The sequence below is a fragment of the Pteropus medius genome, unplaced genomic scaffold (assembly GCF_902729225.1).
Source record: "Pteropus medius unplaced genomic scaffold, Ma_sr-lr_union100, whole genome shotgun sequence".
Lineage (NCBI taxonomy): Eukaryota > Metazoa > Chordata > Mammalia > Chiroptera > Pteropodidae > Pteropus > Pteropus medius.
Window position 1 is genome coordinate 1,616,433 of NW_024352149.1, and position 21,823 is coordinate 1,638,255.

Genomic DNA, 21,823 nt, shown 5'->3' on the forward strand with positions numbered 1-21,823 from the left:
CTGTGCTTTGTATGCTGGGCTTGGTGCAAATGGTCACAGAAGTGCTGGACTCTGATACCGTCAGTCCCCTGGAGGTCAGTGGGGGTGGGTGGCTGGAGCCCGGAATGACTGCCTCAGGCCCTAGGCACCTGAGCATGTACCCCAGATGCCTGAACAAATGCTGTCATTTTTTGAGTGTGCTGTCTTGTGAAGAATATCAAGATAGATTGGCTAAGCCATTATTAGACATCTGGAATTTAGTTTAAGTTAACTTGTTGGATTTGATAGCCACCTGCTGAGCAGGACAGGATGGGGCACAAACCCACCATACAGAGTGAAGAGAGGAGCAGAAGAAGATGAATTTGGAAGGTGGAAGGGGCAGATACAAGTGGGGAACAGGGAGCATGGAGTGGAAGAGAGAGGTGAGGGTAGAGAGCTCAGAAACAACTAAGTTTCTCAGCGAGCAGCCCTGACCGCCAGCCAGCCTGGCCTGCCCCACCGCGGGGCAGCTCACTCATCATCTTTATCTCAAACCAGAGTTGTGCGTAGACATGTCATGAGGAAGACCCCACATAGGTTCTATCAAATTGGAGTTTTTAATTTGATAATACACAGATCTGGAAAATAAGGAAGACATGAATGAAGGGGAAGCAGAAATGTTCTTTATTTTTCTAATCATTTTTGGATGACTTATATAATGTAGAGGAGAATTACTGTAAGAAGTCCGAGATTATATGTATGTGTATGTATGTGCGCGTACACACACACACACACACACACATACACTGTACTACTCTTATTAATGCCCCTTATTAAGGCCAGTGAGCACCCATAACTATAATTAGGGTCAGGCGAGAAGTCTGCTGTGCCCTCGGCAGACTTCTCGCCTGACCCTAATTACAGTTATGGGTGCTCACTGGCCTTAAATTCTCTGGGCAAGTACTGGCTCATATTTGTCTTATTCAGACTAGGTAGCTAGCACAACGCCTGGCACATAGAAGATTCTAAGTAAATACTGGATGTGTAAATGAAAGAACATTTCTAGTTTTTTTCTTTTAGAGACATAATTCAAGTTGAAAATACATGTTGTATTCTTTATTTCTACTGGGAAGAACTTTAAATGCCAATATGATATCATTTACCTGTTTAATGTCCTAATCCACTTATGCTTGCCCTGCATTCTCTGGCTATCAGGAAGCAAAACCATTGTAACCTCTGAATTTTCATCCCAAATAAAGAACAATTTGAATAGATATGCACTATTGCCCTAAGATATACTCAGGCATTTTGATTTTTAGAGGTTTTATGATTAAAAAAAAAAATCCTAGAAGTGTAAAGCAGATCTCTTTAATAATATTCTTTAAAAAAAATTCTCATGGGGAAACTTATTTCTGACAATATTTAATTAACCAACCAGAAAAAGTCAATTCGACAAGTCACAGAAGTTTCTGTTCATTGTCCAAGGAGGACAAATGTAACACCTCCCCTCACTTAAATGCTTAGAATATTCCTATTTGTTTCATGGGTCAAATTAGCTGTAATTTCCAGTGGAGTAAAAGTGAGAGAGAGAAAGCACTTGGAGTGGAAGAGAGACATTATGTGGCCTTCCAAACCCAGATTATGACACCTTGGAAAGTGAATATGAGACTTTTCTATTACGGGCTATTATTTACAGATGCTCACTGCTGCCTTTCCAAATCATTTTTTCAGATTATCAAATATAAGTCCCTTATATTCGACATACTTTTTTCGGCTATTTATAGATACAAGATTTCAGAATTCCCAGGATATCTCTGCAGACAAAAAAAATCCCATCTCAAGCCTCTGACAGTGCAGACTATTACCTGAACTCTGTTCACATTCGCTAACACAACGGATGCAGACTGATTAAATCAACCCCTTATTATTTTTACCACTAAGATATTGTTTGATGAAGAATCCTTTCACAATAAAGGAAGGTGAACTAACCACCAGCCTGTCACATTCCATAAGCAAAACCATAAAATATTTGGGAAAATAAACACCAATAAGTTTGTGACAGATTACACCAGTCACGAGGGGCTACTTCATGAGGAAATCACATGAAAGATTTTGTCTTCATCACCTTTCGTGATAAATTTATCTAATAAAATTGAAAGCGGAGAATATTAGAAAAAGGAATTATAGGTTAATTGTTATCATGTCGAACTTTTAAAATGTTATCCCATGTGGCACCCTTTAACAGATGCCTCCTAAGCAAACTGTCACACGTGAACAAAGAACTTTAATTTGCTGAGGAACCAACTCCGCGTTATATTAATAAAGTCACTTCTCGTTGTCTCTTAGTAATGAGCTGTCAGGTGGCTTGCTTTGATTAAAACAACAAACTTCCGGTATGAAAGGACTTATCCCACGGGAGACTCACTCTTTCCTCCTGGATGGGCAGATGCGCCTCCAACTCTCACTACCTTCTCTTTGGTTCACCTTGCCTAGAGTTTAATCTCGAAATCTTTAAAAATCATTCCCCGAGTTGCATGAATTGTGGCCTTCTTGTGAACAAAAGTCTTCATCATGTCCTGTTATAAATAGATTATTATTTGTCGAGACTGGGTTTTTATTCCCCATTGGAACCTTCTCTTTCTTTCCTCCCCTCACCGCCCCAAGTTGCCACAGGGCAGGACCCGGGGCTCTGCAGCATATTGCCTTATGAATCTTCCTCAAGTACCCAATTATCCTGCTGCAGAGGCATGTCAGTGTCCTGACAGCTGTGCTGCGTGCAGGCCATGCTGTCAGAGGTGAAAGACTGCCCGGCCCTCCTATTCCTCACCGCATTCCCATTACAACGTGGTGGAGAAAAGCCCAGAACATTGGAAGGAGTTCACGAGGGATACCGCGGAGGTCAAAGACTGTTTAGAAGAAAATGTCAAGGTGAAAATTAAAAAAAGGAAGAGTGCCAGTACCTTCTAGACAGGTGCTGGGGCTATTACAGAGAATTCAAAGCCCCCTCTCACCGGCCCAGAGCTACTGTGGGAGAGAGCACACACTCAGACTGATTTTAATTGAGATCAATTTCACAAGTAGCATCTTCTGCGAAGTCCTTCAATTGATTGACAACCAAATGAAGCTTTCGTAAGTGGTGACAGAAGCCACTTTTTTTTCTGTTGTTTCCCTCTACTCCCTCCCCAATACGATGATTTTCTGAACTTTTAGAGATTCTGTGCTATGAGAAACAGCATTTATTCTGAACCAATTTCTCTGTGTATACTTTTAAATAATTATTGCTTCAGATATATTTTTGTGATTCCAATTTTTTGTTAGCAGCAAACACTTATCAGTGGGTCAGAAATGAAAAACGCCCCCAAATTCTACCTGTTGCCTAGAAAGCAGCCTCTTTAAAAACTCATTGATTCTATTGTGAGACCACAGGACTAACTCTTATGTCACTGGTTGATTGCATATTTAAAGATGTTTGCTACAAGTAGTTATGATTTAGATCATGGCCTTGCGCCCACACTTATCCAAACTAGTGTAATGGTCATGTGTGTGTCATAACAGTGATGTCACTTAATAATCAAGAACATTTCATAGTTATGCAGATATAAGATCTTCTTGGCATTTATTTAGCGTTATCTAAGACTCCACACATACCGGATGCCTCTCTGTAAAAAACAAACAAATTTCTAAATAAACAATGACTCCAATAACAGACAGAATAAGGCCCAGAAATGAGAGAAAACTGCCATTATAGGGAATGCTATGCCTGACAGTAAACAGATACTTGTACTGAGACCAGAATAAAAAGAAAATTTCTATTTAAAATGTATCATAATAGATTTAAGATCTACAACACAAAGGAGTTATTTATTTTAAGGGTTGCGCGGGGTTGAAATATACCGTATGTTAAGAAAGCCATAGCTTTCTCATCTAGAAACTTTCATGAACAATGAATGAGCAAACATATGAGGTGTGGCTATAAGTGTGGAATGTTCCTTTTTATATAAGTATACTAGAATGTCCATATTTCAATAAGTTCTCATCCTTTTCAAATAATCACTCAAATAGTTATTGCAAGAATCAAGTAATGGGGTAAGTCATGAAGTTGAGTACGGTAATAGTGGTATGTGCATGTGTGCGTGTGTGCGTGTGTGTGTGTGTGTGTGTGAAATACATTTAGCACATACATTCTATTTATATTTGAAGACAATATATTTATTCTAGTGAGGCTACAATTGGGAAAATTGCAATTGCTTTGAATTCCCCGTGAATTATTTTCAAAGCCTTCAGCAGATTCTCTTTAGCAAGATTTATGTAGTACTTAATATCTGCAAAGAACAATCTTAGACTGGAAAAACTTCCTGCGACAGTGGCCTTGATTTCTGGATAGTGCTGTCATTCAGAAGTGAGAGTAATAAAAGAGTCTCAAACAAGCAAACCAAAATATATCATTTGGGGTCAAAGATTGAGAAATACACTATCAAACAAGGAGATAGTTGCTTGGGCACCTTTCTTCCTAAGCCCAAAAACAACTCCAAAAGAGGAGTTGCAGGATGGTTTGAGTAATGACAGCTTCGGCAGAGTAAACATGTAGCTTCCTGAGTGATTGCATTAAAACTCAACACGTATTTGGCCATGTAGACACCGCGGATTGTGAAATACACATTCTCGTTACTTTATAATCAAGCCTCGTTCTTGTAGCCGACAAACCTAGAATCTCTCAGTAAATGTAAACAGTTGAAAAAAACTAATAAGTGTTTAGTACATATGTTTACAAGTTGAGGAAAGAGGGATTTTTTTTTTTTATTAATTAGTGATTGCATAAAATCAAGAAATAATTAGAAAAACAGTGGTTAAGTTCTGCTAGGGAAGACTTCAATGTGTCTTTAATTATAGAAACCTGAGAGCCAGAAAGTCTTAGGGATTATCTGGAGTTCTAGACCAAGTCTCTCACTTTCAGAGAGGAAAAGCTCAGAGAAGTTAACTGTTTTATCCAACTACATAGACTGAAAGAGGAAGAATAAAAAAATTGAATCAAAGTCTTATTCCAAATTTCTACTACACGTTGTTCTTCTAGAAATGGGATTTAAAGAGGACATATAAAAATTGTTTTAAAAGCTTGTTATTAAATACTCATAACAACATCACTTTAAACACCTTTAGAAATTTATAGCAGCGCATTTTGGGGACCAAGAAACCAGTGACATAATGACATTCGCTCACTGGAAGGAGTATTCTAGAGCATCGGATCTCTCGGCATCAAGCTTCTGCAGCCTATTCTATTTTATTCTAGTTCTTCATCCATGTTCAGGAGTAATATGATTGTGGACTATTTCCTACCCAGGAGAGAATGTGTTGAAAAGCCCATAAGAAAAGCCCACTTATCCACTTACAAATTCTTTATGATTTTATAACTTTACAATTGTCATTTTGGATTAGTTAGAAAAAGTACCTGTATTCATCTTCTGTCAAAAATGAGTTAAAAATTTTCCATACAAAAAGCACACTAAAAGTTTCTATGAAAAAATACAAACAAATATAGCCCCCATCAGAAAGAACTATTTATAACTGTGATAATTCGTTTTCAATTTTTGTGCCTTAAACACAATATAAGTAAGCATTAATTTATAAATAGCTAAATAAATAACTAAAGTTTTTCATTAAGTAAAATAAATGCACCAAGAGAAATGCCACAAACTGAAATTTCATGCAGATGCGTTTGTGTACTTGGAGAGTTACAATTTAGATTTTGATGGGTAATCTTAACTTTCCTAATAATCGAATTATTTCACTTATTATTACAATGAATAAATTACATTTATTTACATTTTAATATGTATTCAACATTTTAATTGAAAAGTACAACATGCATGTGTTTTTTTTGTTGTGGCATGGGACTTTATTTTTTACTTATTTATTTTTAAAATTTTTTAGGCGAGGCAACCCTTGGTTGACCTCACAGATTGCAAGGACCTTGTCAGCTTGTAATCCCCTATTTTTTATTTTTTACACCTACAGCACCTGGTCTTCCTAGGTGGTCTCCCATCCAAGTACTAACCAGGCTCAACCCTGCTTAGCTTCTGAGATCAGATGGAATCGGGCTTGTTTAGGATAGCATGGCCGTAGACAACTTTAAAAAAAAAAAGAAAAAAGAGAGAATATTTTTAAATGTCTCCAGAGTTATCATAAGCCTCAATTTGCAAATCTCAGCCAAAATATAACTAACAAGGAAATAGAATTCTCTGAAATTTTCCCAAGAGAGCAGTCTTTCACATTGATTTTCTAAACAGAATAACTTTTTAAGAGATGAAATTCAAAAATCTTGAATTTACTCATAAGCATTGCACTATCAATTTGTCATATCCCACCCCACAGTTATAAGTCAACAGAGAATGAAATCATTCACCATGTCTATTTCCTAGAAAGCCCCGCAGCATAAAGAAACAGAATTACTTTTGACAATAAATGATTGCTCTCCTAAAGCACCGACATATTTTCTCCCTTTCCAAAATTGTATCACTGCCATTTTTAATGTGTTACCATATAGATACACTTGCATAGACATCTGAATAAAAAAATACAAACAAACAAAAACAAAAAAAGAACCCTGATACTCCTTGAGTTGCTTCCTTTTCAGTTCTATTTGACAGAGGAAAGAGAACCTGATAAGCACATGATAACCCCTATGTTTTATATACCTTGTTTTATATAACCCTCCTATGTTTTATACAACCCTCCTACTAGCAAAGGAATGGTGACCATTTTACATATAAGGACCCTGATACTCAAGAGAGCTTAATTAGGTTTTCCGAGGTAAGTAGCTGGTATGTTCTGGAGATGTGACTAAAGCCCGTTCTTTTTGGGCTGACACCATTGTAGTACTAAACTAATTTAGAATAACAGCATGGTAAGTAGATTTTGTCTTTAGCTTTCAATACTTTCTAAGCCAAACATCTTGCTTTTGTGACCTTCGTTCTAGGCTTGTACTCTCCTGCTCACTGCCTTCATGCTAAGGCCTTACTGGCCCTGAAATGGATTCTCCCCTGTTCCTGATTTTGTTTTACTAAAACTTACTAGGACTCTCAATAAACTTAATCCCTTCAATTTAAAGGCTAACCCAAGATCCTCAAATTAGGAGAACATGCCCCCTCTCCCCACAAAAAGCCTACTCCAAAGACTTCAAGAAAAAGGCACATGTCCCCTGTTTAACACATTGATCAGTACAGGAAAAATTTTAAGTCAGCCAAGGTGACATCTGGAGCAAGGAGAGCTTTGGGTGCCTCACAGACTGTCTCTAGCAGGTCTCTGACCAGGTTTCTCTTTAAAAAATGAACCCAGAATTTCTTCCTCTGCTGATAGAAGACCAACTGGTTACAAACTGTTCCACTTGGAATGATGTGAAAACCTGCACCAAAAAAATATATTTTTTAAAAAAAAATTATTGGAAGTTACCAAAGTGGCAAAGACTTGATGAGCAAAAAATCACTGACACAAGGAAAGCTCTAGGAAGTGAGCTTGATATCTGGCATGGTTTCCCTCTGAGTCACTTGAGCAGGGACTGAGAAGCTGCAGAGAACTTCCGCCAATCTCAAAGAGCAGGAAAGGCAAAAGCTGGATTCCGAGGCCCATGGCTTTCCACTGGGAATTCCTCCCCTCACAAAAGCTCTACTCACAGGGGTGAGCTAGAAGTTGGCCAGCATTCACAAGGCTAAAACAACTCCAAACCAACACAATCCTTCTCTAGATTGAAGTGATCTTCACTTATCTTAACTGCTGCCTGAAAGAAAAATGCATCCTCTTTCTATAAAGATAATTTTCATTGAGAATCTCAAATTATAACTAGATTTTACTGCACTAAATAAAAAATTATAACTAGATTTTATTGGCAATAAATTTTAAAAAATTATTAAGACTATTAGAAGACAACTAGAATAAATTTAACCAAAGAAATAAAAGACTTGTACTCAAAAAACTATGACATTGAAGAAATTAAGAGAAGATCCAAATAAAAGGAAGCATACACTGTGCTCATGGATAGGAAGAATTAACATCATTAAAATGTCCATACTACCCAAAACAATCTATAGATTAAATGTAATCACTATCAAAATACCAATGGCATTTTTCACAGAACTCAAAGAAATAATTCTAAAATTAATATTAAAACACAAAAATCCAGAATAGCCATGGCAATCTCAAGAAAGAAGAACAAAGTTGGAAGTATTGCAATACCTGATATCAAACTATACTACAAGGCTATAGTAGTCAAAACAGCATGGTACTGGCATAAAAATAGACACATAGATCAATGGACCAGAATAGAGAGCCCAGAAATAAATCAATGCCTCTATGGTCATTTAATCTATGACAAAGGAGGCAAGAATATACAATGGGGTAAAGACAGTCTATTAAATAATTGTGTTCAGAAAACTGGACAGATACATTCAAAAATAAAACTAGACCAGCTTCTTAAACCGAAAAAATAAAGCCCACCTTTGTACAAAAATAAATTCAAAATGGATTAAAGACTTAAATGTAAGACCTGAAACCATAAAACTCCTAGAAGAAAACATAGGTAGTAAATTCTCTGACATTGCTCGTAGTAATAATTTTTTCTGATATGTCGCCATGTACATGGAAACAAAAGAAAAAATACACAAATGGTACATCAAACTAAAAAGGTTTTGCACAGCAAAGGAAAACACCAACAAAATGGAAAGATATACTGAATGGGATAAGATATTCACCAATGATATATCCAATGAGAGGTTAATATCCAAAACCTATAAAGTACTCATGCAATTTAACACCAAAAAAAAAAAAAACCTAACAATCTAATTAAAAAATGGGCAGAAGACCTGAATAGATAGTTCTCCAAAGAGGACATAGAGATGACCAATAGGCATACGAAAAGATGCTCAACATCGCTAATCATCAGATAAACGCAAATTAAAACCACAATGAGATATCACCTCGTATTTGTCAGAATAGCCATCATCAATAAATCAACAAGTGTTGGCAAGGATGTGGAGACCTCGTGCACTGCTGGTGGAACTATAATTGGTGCAGCCATTGTGGAAAACAGTTTAGAGGTTCTTTAAAAAATTTAAACTACCATATGACTCATCAATTCCTATTCTGGGTATTTATCTGAAGAAATCCAAAACAGTAATTTAAAGAGATATATGTAGCCCTATGTTCATTGCTGCTTTGTTTACAATAGCCAAGATATGGAAGCAACCTAAGTGTCCATCAATAGATGACTGGAAAAAGAAGAGGTGGTACGTACATAATGGAATATTACTTGGCCATCAAAAAATGAAATCTTACCATTTGGGACAACATAGGAAGAAATGGCAGTTATTATACTAAATGAAATAAGTCAGACAGAGAAAGACAAATACCATATGATATCACTTATATATGCAACCTAAAGAATAAACAAATGATACAGAAACAGACTCATAGATTCAGGGAACAAGCTGATCTCATTGCCAAATGGGAGGCGGATTGGGGACAGGGTGAAAAAGGTGAAGGGATTAAGAAGTACAATTTGGTAGTTATGAAACAGTCATGGGGATGTAAAGCATAGGAATGTATGCCAGGTGGGTACTAGTCAGGGGGATCACTTCATAAATTACATAAATGTCCAAGCATAAAACAAAAAAGTCATGGGGATATGGTGTACAGCATAGGGAATATAGTCAATAATATTGTGATAGCATTATATAGTCTCAGATGGTTGCTGGACTTATCATGGTGATCACTTCTTTAAGTACATAAATGTTGAATAACTATGGTGTACACCTGAAACTAATATGATATTGTATGTTATCTATACTTTAATAAATATCTTTTAAAAATTAGAAGACAAAATTGAATGAAGAAAAAAACAGAATATAGTTTTAAAACAATATATGTTTATGTATGTATAACATACATACATACATAAATACAGCAAAGATGTCATTTTTCCCAGACTTTATCTATAAATTCAATGCAAACTCAATTGAAATTCGAGTATGTTTATTTTTTTATTAAATCGACAGGCTGATCTTAAAATTTACATGGAGTTAAAAGGGGCCCAAAATAATCAAATACATTGTGAAGAATAAGTTATTACTAGACATTAAGATTTCTTTAAAAAGCTACAGTAATTAAAATAACATGGTATTGGTGCAGGAAGAGACAAATATACCAATGAACATGATAAAGAGACCGGAAATGGATTCACATTTACATGGAATGTGATTTATAATAAAAGTGATATCGCACAGTGGTGGGATAGGGTGATCTCTTTAAGGCTGGGTCAACTAGAAATCCATATAGGGAAAAGCAAATCTTGTCCTCTACCTTCTCTCATAAAAATAATGCCATATGGTTATAACTCTAAATATGAAAGGCATTATACCAATACAGCATTTAGAAGATAAGAGAATACCTTTGTGACCTTGGAATTGGCAGTGATTTCTTATGCACATCATAAAAATCACTAACTGTAGAGGAAACATTTGATTGATTGGGCTACATTACACTGAAAAATACCATAGAGTACTAAAGACAAAAATCAGAGTTAGAGATTTCTGAAATAAATAACCAAAGAACAGGAGTTCTTAGAATATATAAAGAATTGCTATATTTTTTATAAGAAAAAGACAATTTGCTGTTTCCAAAGGGCAAAAGATATGACTAGATACTTCACAAAAGAGTGTATCCACATGACCGATAAATACAGACTCCTTATTTCGCATTTTTCTGATATGCACAATTTTACCAGTCACTCAAATTTCAGTTACCATAGTCCGTTAACTGCAATCACATAAAAGACAAACTTTGCTGTCAGCAATTTAGTCCACAGGTCACTAGGTAAATTATAATTGTGCATCATGACCAGTGACCAGTCATCTCACTTCCTTTAAAGTCTGTCAGTGATTGCCACCACTCACCTGCTACTCGGTTCACACAGACAGCACAGCATGCAGTTGTGTTGCCTCTTTTTAGCCCAGTTATAAATCTACATGATGTTTTACAGAAATGGACAACTGACAGAAGGAATTGGTCAACACAGAGGAAATGCAGCCAAAAATGTTGAAGAAAAAAGTAATAATACTGAAAGTGAAATTAAAATTTAATGTAAATATAGTTAAGGAAGGAGTAATTAACAACAGGAATGTGGACACTGCCACCATTTGTGAGACTCTAGATATACAGCCAGAGGAACTCAGTGAAGGCGAATTTATCCATGTAAATGAGGAAAGTGGTTGTGATGGAAAGAACTGGTTATGTCCCAGAGGAAGTGGTTCCAGCAAAATACTTCATCTTAAAGAACTCCCAGATATTTCACAATATTGGAAGTGTGAGGGATGAGCTCTTAGAAACAGATCCAAACTTAGAAAGAAGTATGATAAGTCACCAAGGCATCAAAAAGATGCTTGTTCCATATCGTAAGTTATACAGCAGGAAGAAGGCAAGCACTGTCCAAACTATCCTTATTCAGTTTTCTACAAAGAAATAAAAGACTTTAATTCTCAATGTTTCTAATATTTTAAATTACAATGACCTATATAATAAAGTTTACAAATTTCATTTCCCTGTATATGTATAACCAACACTAAGAGATTTTACTTTGTAATACTTTGACAAAAAGTTTTAATAAGCACAGAACAGTAGTAATTATTAAAAGAGCTTTGCACAAATCCATCTTACGTGATCATTTTTACAGTCCCACAATACTGTGTAAAGTGAGAACTTCCTGTATAGGAAAAAGATGTTCCATTTCATGAGTCATCCGGGAAATGAAAAGTAAGACACCACTGTACACATAACAGAATGTTTAAATGAAAAAAAGGACAGCGATGTGAAATGTTAGCCAGGATGCAAAAAACATGAATTCTCAGGCATTGTTGGTGAGAATGTAAATTGGTTCAAAACACTTAGAAAACTTTAGCAGCATCCACTAGCATTGCACGGATGTACAACTATTACTACTACTACTACTACTATTATTATTATTATTATTATTATTATTATTATTATTATTATTTATACAGGAGTAGATCTGAAATAGTCTGGGAAATCCTGAAGGTCCTTGGAAAACTTTCTGGGGGTCCATGAAATCAAAACTTTAAAAAACAATACTAAGCTTTTATGTATCTTTTCCTCTATTGTCATTTATATTAATCCTATAAAAGCAGTGTCTAAAAAACTGCCGACTCCTTAGCATGAACCAAAAAGGGCCATCAAACTGTACTAGTTGTCACAGTATGCTCCTTTGTCAAACACTGACTTATGATGACGAGCAAGAAAGAAAGGGAGAACAATGAGGAGAAGGGGAAGGGGAAGACGGGGAGGAGGAGGTACGGTAGAGCCGTCTCACTTAAAAATATCCTTGATGAAGTAATTAAAAAATTAACATGTAATACATTTGTTGTTTTCAAGAAAATAACACATATTTTAAAGATTTCTTGGTTTTGATTTCTAATATGATGAGTACTGATAGATATAAGTGACTGGAAAAAAAAAAAAAGCTCTTTAGAATCTGCAATAACAATTTTTAAGAGGAAAAAGTGGTCCTGAGACCGAAAATATTTGAGAATCACTCTAAAGAAATATAAGGTCTCTCGATACTTTGCAATAATGTCACTTGTATGTAAATAGGCCCCTTTGCAGATGTTTAAAACTTCTGAATTAGTTAAAATAATCATTATGCAATTGATTCTATTGGTAGGTTCTATTTAGTCAAACTCTTTCTCAAATGACACTGAAAGATAAAATTTAACCTAATCTCTGCCCCATGACCAAAACTTCCCAATGACAAGGTGACCTCCTATCAGCTCATTCAATAATAAACAAAAATATAGCTTTACAAAGCAGATAAGAGGAAGCAGTTGTCATTCCAACATAAATATCTTTGGTCACAATAGAATTTCATTGAAGAACAAAACCCCTTCACACTGTTTTCATTCATTTTTTACACATAGTTTTAGAGCAGAGATATTATGTAAAGTAACATATAGCTATAAGAAAGTATGCTTTAATAAGAATTTGCTCGATTTCAAAATACGTAAACAATGAAAGCATATAAACAGTTCACCTCTAAAAAATGGTAAGTATATATAATATATAACATAAAATAAGGTTAAATTATAATTACCAATGAGAATAATTATCTGCTATTCTTAGCATCCAATTAAGAAACTACTATTTAATTTTTAGATTTTGAATTTTATAAACTAAATATTAAGCTAAGCTCTGATTCTGATTTTTTAAAATATATGCATTCGTTAAACATAAAGTTATATAGCATGGGGTCCTTAGGTGTAAATCTGGAAATGAAAGCAAAAGACCTCTTGCCTACACATAGACCTATTGATGAGGCAAGTACAGAGACTTTTGTGAGGCTCCTGGGTTCTGTGGGGTGTATGCTGCAGTGATCAGAGCTTAGGGGTGGCCAGAAGAAGGTATCTGGACTAACTCTGGACCAACCAAAGCCCAGACAGACTTTAAATTCTGTCAAGACGGGCTAACATGTACCGCATTTACCCTCCCACTTGAAACAACTAAAAATACGGATAATATACATGAAACAACAGTTTTCTAACACTGGACATCAGACAAGGAAGACAATAATTTTTGTGAGATGGGAAACAAACAAAATGAGCCCTACGATTGTTACCGCTTACTCTCTAGTGAGATTTTCCAGGCCATGACTCAAGAAGGAGAAACCTAGGTAGAACCCAATGGCCTCCGTAAATTGAGGAGACAGATATGAGAGCCCACTGAGGCAAAGGCGGCTAGAGTTTGCAGGAATGCCAGGATCTAAAGACCTGCACAGAAAAAGAATCTGAGGAATTTGCAGAGGCTCCCCACGAACTCTTCAGCTGAGTACTGGTCAGTACATGTGTATTGTACTGGTCAGTACATGTGTATTGACGAAACGATCCAAAGCCAGGAAAACAAATTCAAGAAAGAAGCAGATGGAACAATCTTCAAGACTCACACAAGGCTGAGAATAGTCACTGTTCCCACCAGCCAGACTGGAGCAGCTCAAAATTCAAAGGGCATTGCATCTAGTACTAAGAAGAATTTTGCCTCAGTGTTTGGGTAAAATTAGTCCTAGAATACACACTGCTTGGGTCCCGATTAACAAATCTTAAAAACAAGAATTGAAAGTATCAAGCTGTTTCCAAGTAACTTAACTGCATATCAGAGCAAAGCTCAAGAATATTTATAGAAGTACAAAAATATCCAGGATACAAGGTAAAGTTCACGATGTCTGGGATCCAATAAAGAATTACCAGGCCTGCAAAGATGCAAGAAGAGAGGATCCATAATGAGTGAAATTAATCAAAATCCACACAGAAATAATATAGATGATAGAATTAATAGACTAAGACATTAAAAATAGTTAGTATAACTATATCCAGTATAATCATTAAGACAGGGGAACGATTGAGCAAATGAAATAAAGATATAAAAGATAAAAATAAGACCCAAATCAAATTTCACTGATGAAAAACAGTGCCTGGAATGAAAGCCACACAATACAATTAGCAGACTAGTTACTACAAAAGAAAAAATGAATAAGCTTAAAGATACAGCAATAGGAGCTATCTAAAAAAAACATAGAGACAAAAAGACTTTTTTTTAATGAAAAGTACATCAGTTAGCTGTGTAATAACTTTAAGCAGCCTAATTTAAAAGATGAATTTGTAGTTAAAAGCTTTTTTAATTTTTATTTTTCAGTTAAAATTATTAACATTCTGTATTTTTTTTTATAATTTACAAAATGATCCCCCTGATTACTCTAGTAGTGGCACTAAATGTAATTATCACAATATGTATTCTCTACGCTGTACTTCACATCCCAGTGACTATTTTGTAATTACCAATTTGTACTTCTTCATCCCTTCATCTTTTTCCCCCAGTTCCCCAAACCCACTCCCATCTGGCAATAATCAGCTTATGCTCTAAATCTATGAGTCTGCTTCCATTTTGTTTATTTTGTTCTTTAGATTGCACATATGAGATAATACAGTATATGTCTTTCTCTGCCTGACTTATTTCACTTACCCTCTAGGTCCATCCATGGCACTGCAAATGTTAAGATTTCATTTTTTATGGCTGAGTAATATTCCATTGTAGTAATATTCCATTGTATAAATGTACCACCTCTTCTTTATCTAATCATCTGTTGATGGGCACTTAGGTTGCTTCCATATCTTGGCTGTTGTAAATAGCGCTGCTGCGAACATAGGGGTGCATATATCTTTTTGAATTAGTGTTTTGGATTTTTTTGGGTAAATACCCTGAAGGACTGAGTCATAAAGTAGTTCTATTTTAATTTTTTGAGAAACCTCCACACTGTTTTTCACAGTGGCTGTACCAATTTGCAACCTCACTAGCATTTCATGAGGGTTTCCTTTTCTGCACATCCTCGCCAACACTTGTTTGTTCATTAATTGATGATAGCCATTCTGACAGGTGTGAGGTGATATCTCATTGTGATTTTAATTTGCCTTTCTCTGATGATTAGTGACGTTGAGCATCTTCTCATATGTCTATTGGTCATTTGCATGTCCGTCCACTTTGGTAAAAGCCCTTTTTTCTTTACCAAAGATAAATAAAATGTTATGCCCAAATGGCTTCACTGGTGAATTCTACCAAACATTTAAAAAAGAAGTACTAATAATCCTATATAAAGTTTACCAGAAAATGAAGAGGTAGGAATAGTTTCAAATTCATTCTATGAGGCTAGCATTACCCTGATGCTAAAATATAATAATTATGAGAAAACTAGAGAACAATATTCTTCAAGAACATAGATGTAAAAGTCCTTACTAAACATTAGCGAATGAAATGCAATGATATATAAAAATGATAATACGGTATGAACAAAAGTGATTTATCCTGGGAAAGCGAGGTTGCTTTAACATTTAAAATTTGATCAACTTGATTCAGCACACTAATAGATTAGGAAAAAAAAAACTATATGATCATCATAATAGATTCACAAAAAGCATTTGACAAAATCCAGTCTCTATTTCTGATAACTATAAGCAAACTAGGAATAAAAGGAAATTTTTTTCAACCTGATGAAGAGTATCTACAAAAACCTACAGATAACATCTTACTTAATGATGAAAGACTGAATGCTTTCCATCTAGGAAGAACAAAGTAATGATGTCTGTTCTCACCACATCTATTTAACATTATAATAAAGGTTCTAGCCAGTGCAATAGAATAAATAAATAAATAAATAAAGGGCACCCAGATTGGAAAGGAAGGAGTAAGACTGTCATTATTTGCAGACCACATGTTCCTCTTTGTGTAAAAGCTTACAGGATGATAACAAGTCTACTAGAACTAATGCGTGAGTTTTGTATGTTTGCAGGATACAAGATCAATATATCAAAATTAATTGTATTTCCATATACTCACAGTGAATGAACAATAAGAAATTGAAATATAGAAATACTATTTACTAAAACATCAAAAATACAAAATTCTAGGGGATGAATCTAACGAAAAATGGGCAAAACTTACATGTAAAACTACAAAGTATTTCTGAGAGAAATGAATGAAGATTGAAATAAATGGAAATATGGTTATGGATTGGAAGACCAATATTGTTAAATGCCAATTCTCCTTAAATAGGTCTATAGATTCTTTGTAATCTCTATTAAAATTTATATGGGAATGCAAAGGATCTAGAAAATACAAAGCCATTTTGAAAAAGAATAATATTGGAGTTACACTACCAGACTTCAAGACTTATTTTAAAACTACAGCAATCAAAGTAGTATGGTATTGGCATAAAGAGAGATAAATAAATCAATGGAACAAAATAGAGAGTTCAGAAACAGACCCTTTGATATATAGTCAGCTGGTTGGTTCAAAGGCAGTTCAACAGAGAAAGGGTAATCTTATCAACAAATGCACAAAAGCAATTGGGTATCCATATATAAAATTTTTGTTTTTTATCTATCCTGTAAAGGTTACTTAATAATTAATTCAAAATAAAACTTCATGGAGGAAACACAATATCTATTTTGGGTTAAGCAAAGATTTCTTAGATATGACACGAAAAGGATGATCAACAACAACAAAAAATTGGACTTCATCAAAACTAAGAACTCTGCTATTAAAACTCGTTATTAGAAGAATGAAAAGAGGCCATAGATCAGAAAAAATAATTGCAAATCACCGATCTGCTAAAGGACTTTAATCCATATATATAAAGAACTCTCAAAACTCAATGACATGAAAACAACCCAAGTTAAAAATGAACAAAATATTTGAATAGACACTTCATTAAAGAATATATACAAATGGAAATACGCACATGATGAGATGCTCAACATTATTAGCCATTAGAGAAATACAGATTAAAACAATAATGAGATTCTACTACTAACTTATTTGAGTCTTTAAAATTAATAAGTCTGACCATATCAAGTGTTGGCTATGGTATGAACCCTGGAGCTCTCACATACGGCCAGAGAGAATATAAAATGACACACTTTGGAAAACAGTCCAGCAGTTTCTTAAAAGGCTATAATATACATACACCTATTATTTGATCCAGCTATTCCACTCTTAGAGAAAGGAAAGCATCTGATCTCATAAAAATGTGTACATAAATGTGCATAGCAGCTTTATTTGTAATAACTGAACAACCCAAATGCCCATCAACAAGTGAATGGACAAGCAAAATTTGGGGTTTATATAGCCATGTAATTATAGAATGTATAGCCGTAGATTCTATACGGTAGTATTGCTGAACAATATTTGTCAATTAGAAGCAATAAACTATTGATACATGCAACTTTTGGGGGTGGTAGATATGTTCATTATCTTAATGTGGTGACAGTTTGAGTATATACATATGTCAAAACTTATATAAGTATATACTCTAAATACGTGTGGTTTATTGTGCGTCAAGTTTACTTCATTAAAGTTTCTTTTTTTAAATAAAGCTCAGACATCCATGCAAAGAATCCCCCTTCCACACACTATTTCTCGAACTGCTCTTTTATAGCTGGCTTCTTTCTCCTTGTCGGGACATCCTTATGCCAATTTTTTTAAGTGTTTGAATTTAAATAATATTACTGATGAGAGCGAGGAACATCTACAAATAAAGTGTGGGTCTTTCTACCCACTAGGAAAAGAAAGCTTTAAAGCCTTTAAAAACAAAAACAAAAATCTTGAAAAGGAAAAAAAATTATCCTAATTTATTACTCATGTTACAGCGAGTGATCTGGCAGGAAACAAAACCAGCAGTTAATCTGCCAAGCAGAAAAAATGCAATCCCTTTGTTGGTTGTTATGAAGCATTCGGCTGTTTTATGGTGGGAGTCTATCAAATTCAATACATTTTACATGATTGCAAATTCCTTAAAATGTGAAGATGCTATAAGGGCATAACAGTGAGGGACTGTGGTACTTTACAATAACAAATTGTTATTCTTTGTAAATGCTACTGTTTTATTTTTAATAGTAACAAGACACAAAATGCTCTCAATGTTATTTTAATATAAATGAATGTGTGTTTTAACGTGTGTGTATGAAAAGATAAGATTTGCCTTGCCTTCTTTCAGAAGTGTAAGTTGAGCATATAAAATAACAAGAAGACAATCTTATGGGCAAAATGTATCTATAAATATCTAAGATAATTTACTATAAATTACACATGACCCACTCCCCACCTCCACCCGCTCCATGAAGTAAATGCCCTTAACCAAAGATGTAGGATGAGAACAGATTGTACCATTCTTTATGTTTTCTGTGTAAACTCTGCTGAATGCAACCCTAAATGGAGCAGCTATTTCCAGGGTAATATCAGATGGCACCTGGGATACACTGGGAGTGTTTCAATTATTGGGAAGGAGCCGAGCCTGCAAGTGGCTTACTTGCTCACTTTTCTGATGAGCCTATCAAGTGACCATTTATACTACTCCAAATGAGCTGTGACCCACCTGGCCATAGCCCCTCTGCCCTCGCAGTGCTTCTCAGTACTGACGTCCCTGTGGCTGACCCCCAGGCCCCGCTTCTCCTGGGGCTACCTGCCACAAGTAGGGACCCTCCCTGCCTCCTCTGTGATGTCTTCCTCACCCAGAACCCTTTTGTTGCCCATCCCATTTCTGCTACTCTGGGCACTTCATCCTCTCTGGGTTCTTAAATCCCATTCTTTGTGTTAAACACTCAAACACAGAATCAAAATTTTCTTCTGTTTTTTTTCACATTTCAACGTAGTTTTCCTCAAGCTCAAAACTTGGTCCTCGGAATCATCCTAGTGCAGCTGCTCCTTCTTCGACAGCATGGCCGGGGGCCAGGAAGGTCTCGTTCTCTTGCTGTCCTGATCCCCATTGCTGCTTCCAATCAGTATTCCCAGTTCACTGACTATCCTTCCACGGAGGTTCCATGGCCCCCCTCTCTCCCCTTCCTCCATCTCATTCACACACTTCAGGGCTGCTCTGCCATCTTTCTCAGAACCTGCCTCAGCATTTGAGAGGACAATTCCTCCAACACCTGGTCCTTCCCGAGGCTCCTTTGCCTGGTCTAACACAGGGAGCACCAGGTTCACCTCACATCAGCCACGTGCACTTTGACAATGCCCTTCCTATGACTCTGAAATACACTTTGCTAATCACAGTCGACTGTCCACTGTCATGCCACATTCTTGTCACCCTCTGCTGCTAAGCACAGATTCACTGTTGTTAATATCATGGAAGATCTCAATCATCAAAATGAAGATATCCAGTCATCTGGACTAAAAGGTTGACTTCAGTAGCTTTGAAGATTTGGTTTATAATGTCCGTACCACTCACGGCAGCCCACATAACCAACAAGGAAATGGAAGAAAACAAGTATTTGGACAAAGGAGGACATTTTTCACATAGGAATTTCATCTCCTGCTTTTAAAAAAAGGAAGGTTCTCTCTGCCCAGGCAAGAATGCACTCACCACCACCTACGACCAATGACCTTGAACTCTCGTTCTTTTTCAATAAACTTTTGTTCAAAATGACTCTCCCCAATCTGCTCCTAAAATCTAATAAAAGTTCATCTTTCCCTTTGTCTCTTTAGACTTGCCTATGGCTTGCCATAGTTAGCATGTCTAGAATTACAACTCTCTGCTCTTCTCAAATAAACTCATTTCTCTGGTAAAATAACTGGCCATTTTATTTTTGAGGTTGACAAGCTAAAATAATAAAACATCAGGAAAACAGCCACTGTCCTTTCAAAGGAAGAAAATCCTCCTTTTGATTAAGCTAAGCAAGTGCATCTATGTGATCATTTTTATTTTTATCCATCCCTTTGCCATCTGGCTTCAACTTTCTTCATTTCCAAGCCCCACCTCAGCTCCCTTTATCCTTCATCCTCTTAACCCTGGCCCTCTAGCCAGTCTCAGGCCACTCTTACCTCCTTAGACATATTGTGACTTTGCTCATGGTCCTCTCTGCACTGGAAGTCTATGTCCTCCCTGGAAATGTCTATCTCTTCTTTGGTCTACTACAGAAACATTTGGACTTTCTCTTTCCCTATGAATCCCTTTCCAGCTCTCTTAGGATTATTCATCCCCACTAATGTATTCATCAAATGTCTATTATGTGTCAAGCATGTTCTAGGATCTAGAGATTCATCGATAAACAGAATAATAGACTCTGTGTCCTTGTGGACAGTGGGAGGAAACTGATAATAAACTTAAAAAGTAGAAAAATGATACAGGTTACTAATAACCTACTTTGTTAATAAGTGCTGTCAGCCAGAATAGAAGAATAAGGAATGCTGAGAGTTGGGAGGGGAAGTCAAAATTAAACTAAGGTGGTCTAAGAAATCCCCACTGAGATGATGATCTTTGAGCGAACATCTGAAGGAGCCCACGAAGTGAGCCTACAGTTGAAGAATGACAAGATCAGAGTTTATTGCTGATATCTTGATGTCCAAAGTTGGACTGTGAATCTTGTGAGGGCAGAGACTGTTTCTTATGTACATTTGTGTCTCCAGCTTCCAGAATGACTTCTGGCACCTTGTAGGAGTTGAAAAAATAATGTTTGAATTGAAATCAATACCTACAGCATGCTCTGCTTATCCCTGTCTAGGTACATTTCACATTTTCAGGTGAATTTTCTCAAATAGACAACTGAGTGAAAGATGACAAACTTCAGTTATCATCAAAGCAACATACTCTATGCTTTCAGCATTCGTAAAATAAACAGTTAAAAAGTGACTGTCCTTGTGTTGATATATTGACCCTTAAAGCTAAATTCTTGGCCTTCACCAACATATTTACAAGTGTCTAATAAGATGCAAGGGAGCTTTATTTATTTTGCATGACATCTTATTAATGTAAATGACCAAAAGTTTCATGCAATGCATTATCCTTGAACTATAGTGATTCACTGCAGCACGGCATTAACGAAAAATCACTGTCAGTGCATTTTAAATGGATTTTGTGAAGGTATTACAGTCTTGCCTTTGTATAAAATAAACCTAAAATATATATTTAAATTCTATTACTGAACCAATAAATGGCCACAGTATTGTATCAAATTTAAGACCTTAATGACATGTATCATGCATAAGTCTCAATCAAAATAAATCAGAGGCTAGTAACCAACTGACAACATTTTTTATACATAAAAAACCCTCACAAGATAAGTTAAAGTGACTTATAAAAAAGAACAAAGAAGGGTTTCTCCCTACTGAGATGACATCACCAAAGAGTAAAACTCTCTCTAGAATATCTGTGTCAATTATGTCATTGGGGAAGCAGTCATATTTTATAGTGTGGGTGGGTATTAGATACTCATTTGGCCTGACGACTTCAACGTGGTGCAGAAGGAACAGCTTCCGAATGGGGCTTTCACAT

At 35.8% G+C, this 21,823-nt stretch overlaps 1 protein-coding gene and 1 pseudogene across 1 annotated transcript in view; both read right to left on the bottom strand.

Annotated features, from left to right (window-relative positions):
- SAMD5 (sterile alpha motif domain containing 5) overlaps window positions 1-21,823 on the bottom strand; it is a 357,304-nt gene that overhangs the window by 191,621 nt on the left and 143,860 nt on the right. The window lies entirely within an intron of this gene.
- LOC120589435 (uncharacterized) lies at window positions 5,962-6,080 on the bottom strand (annotated as a pseudogene).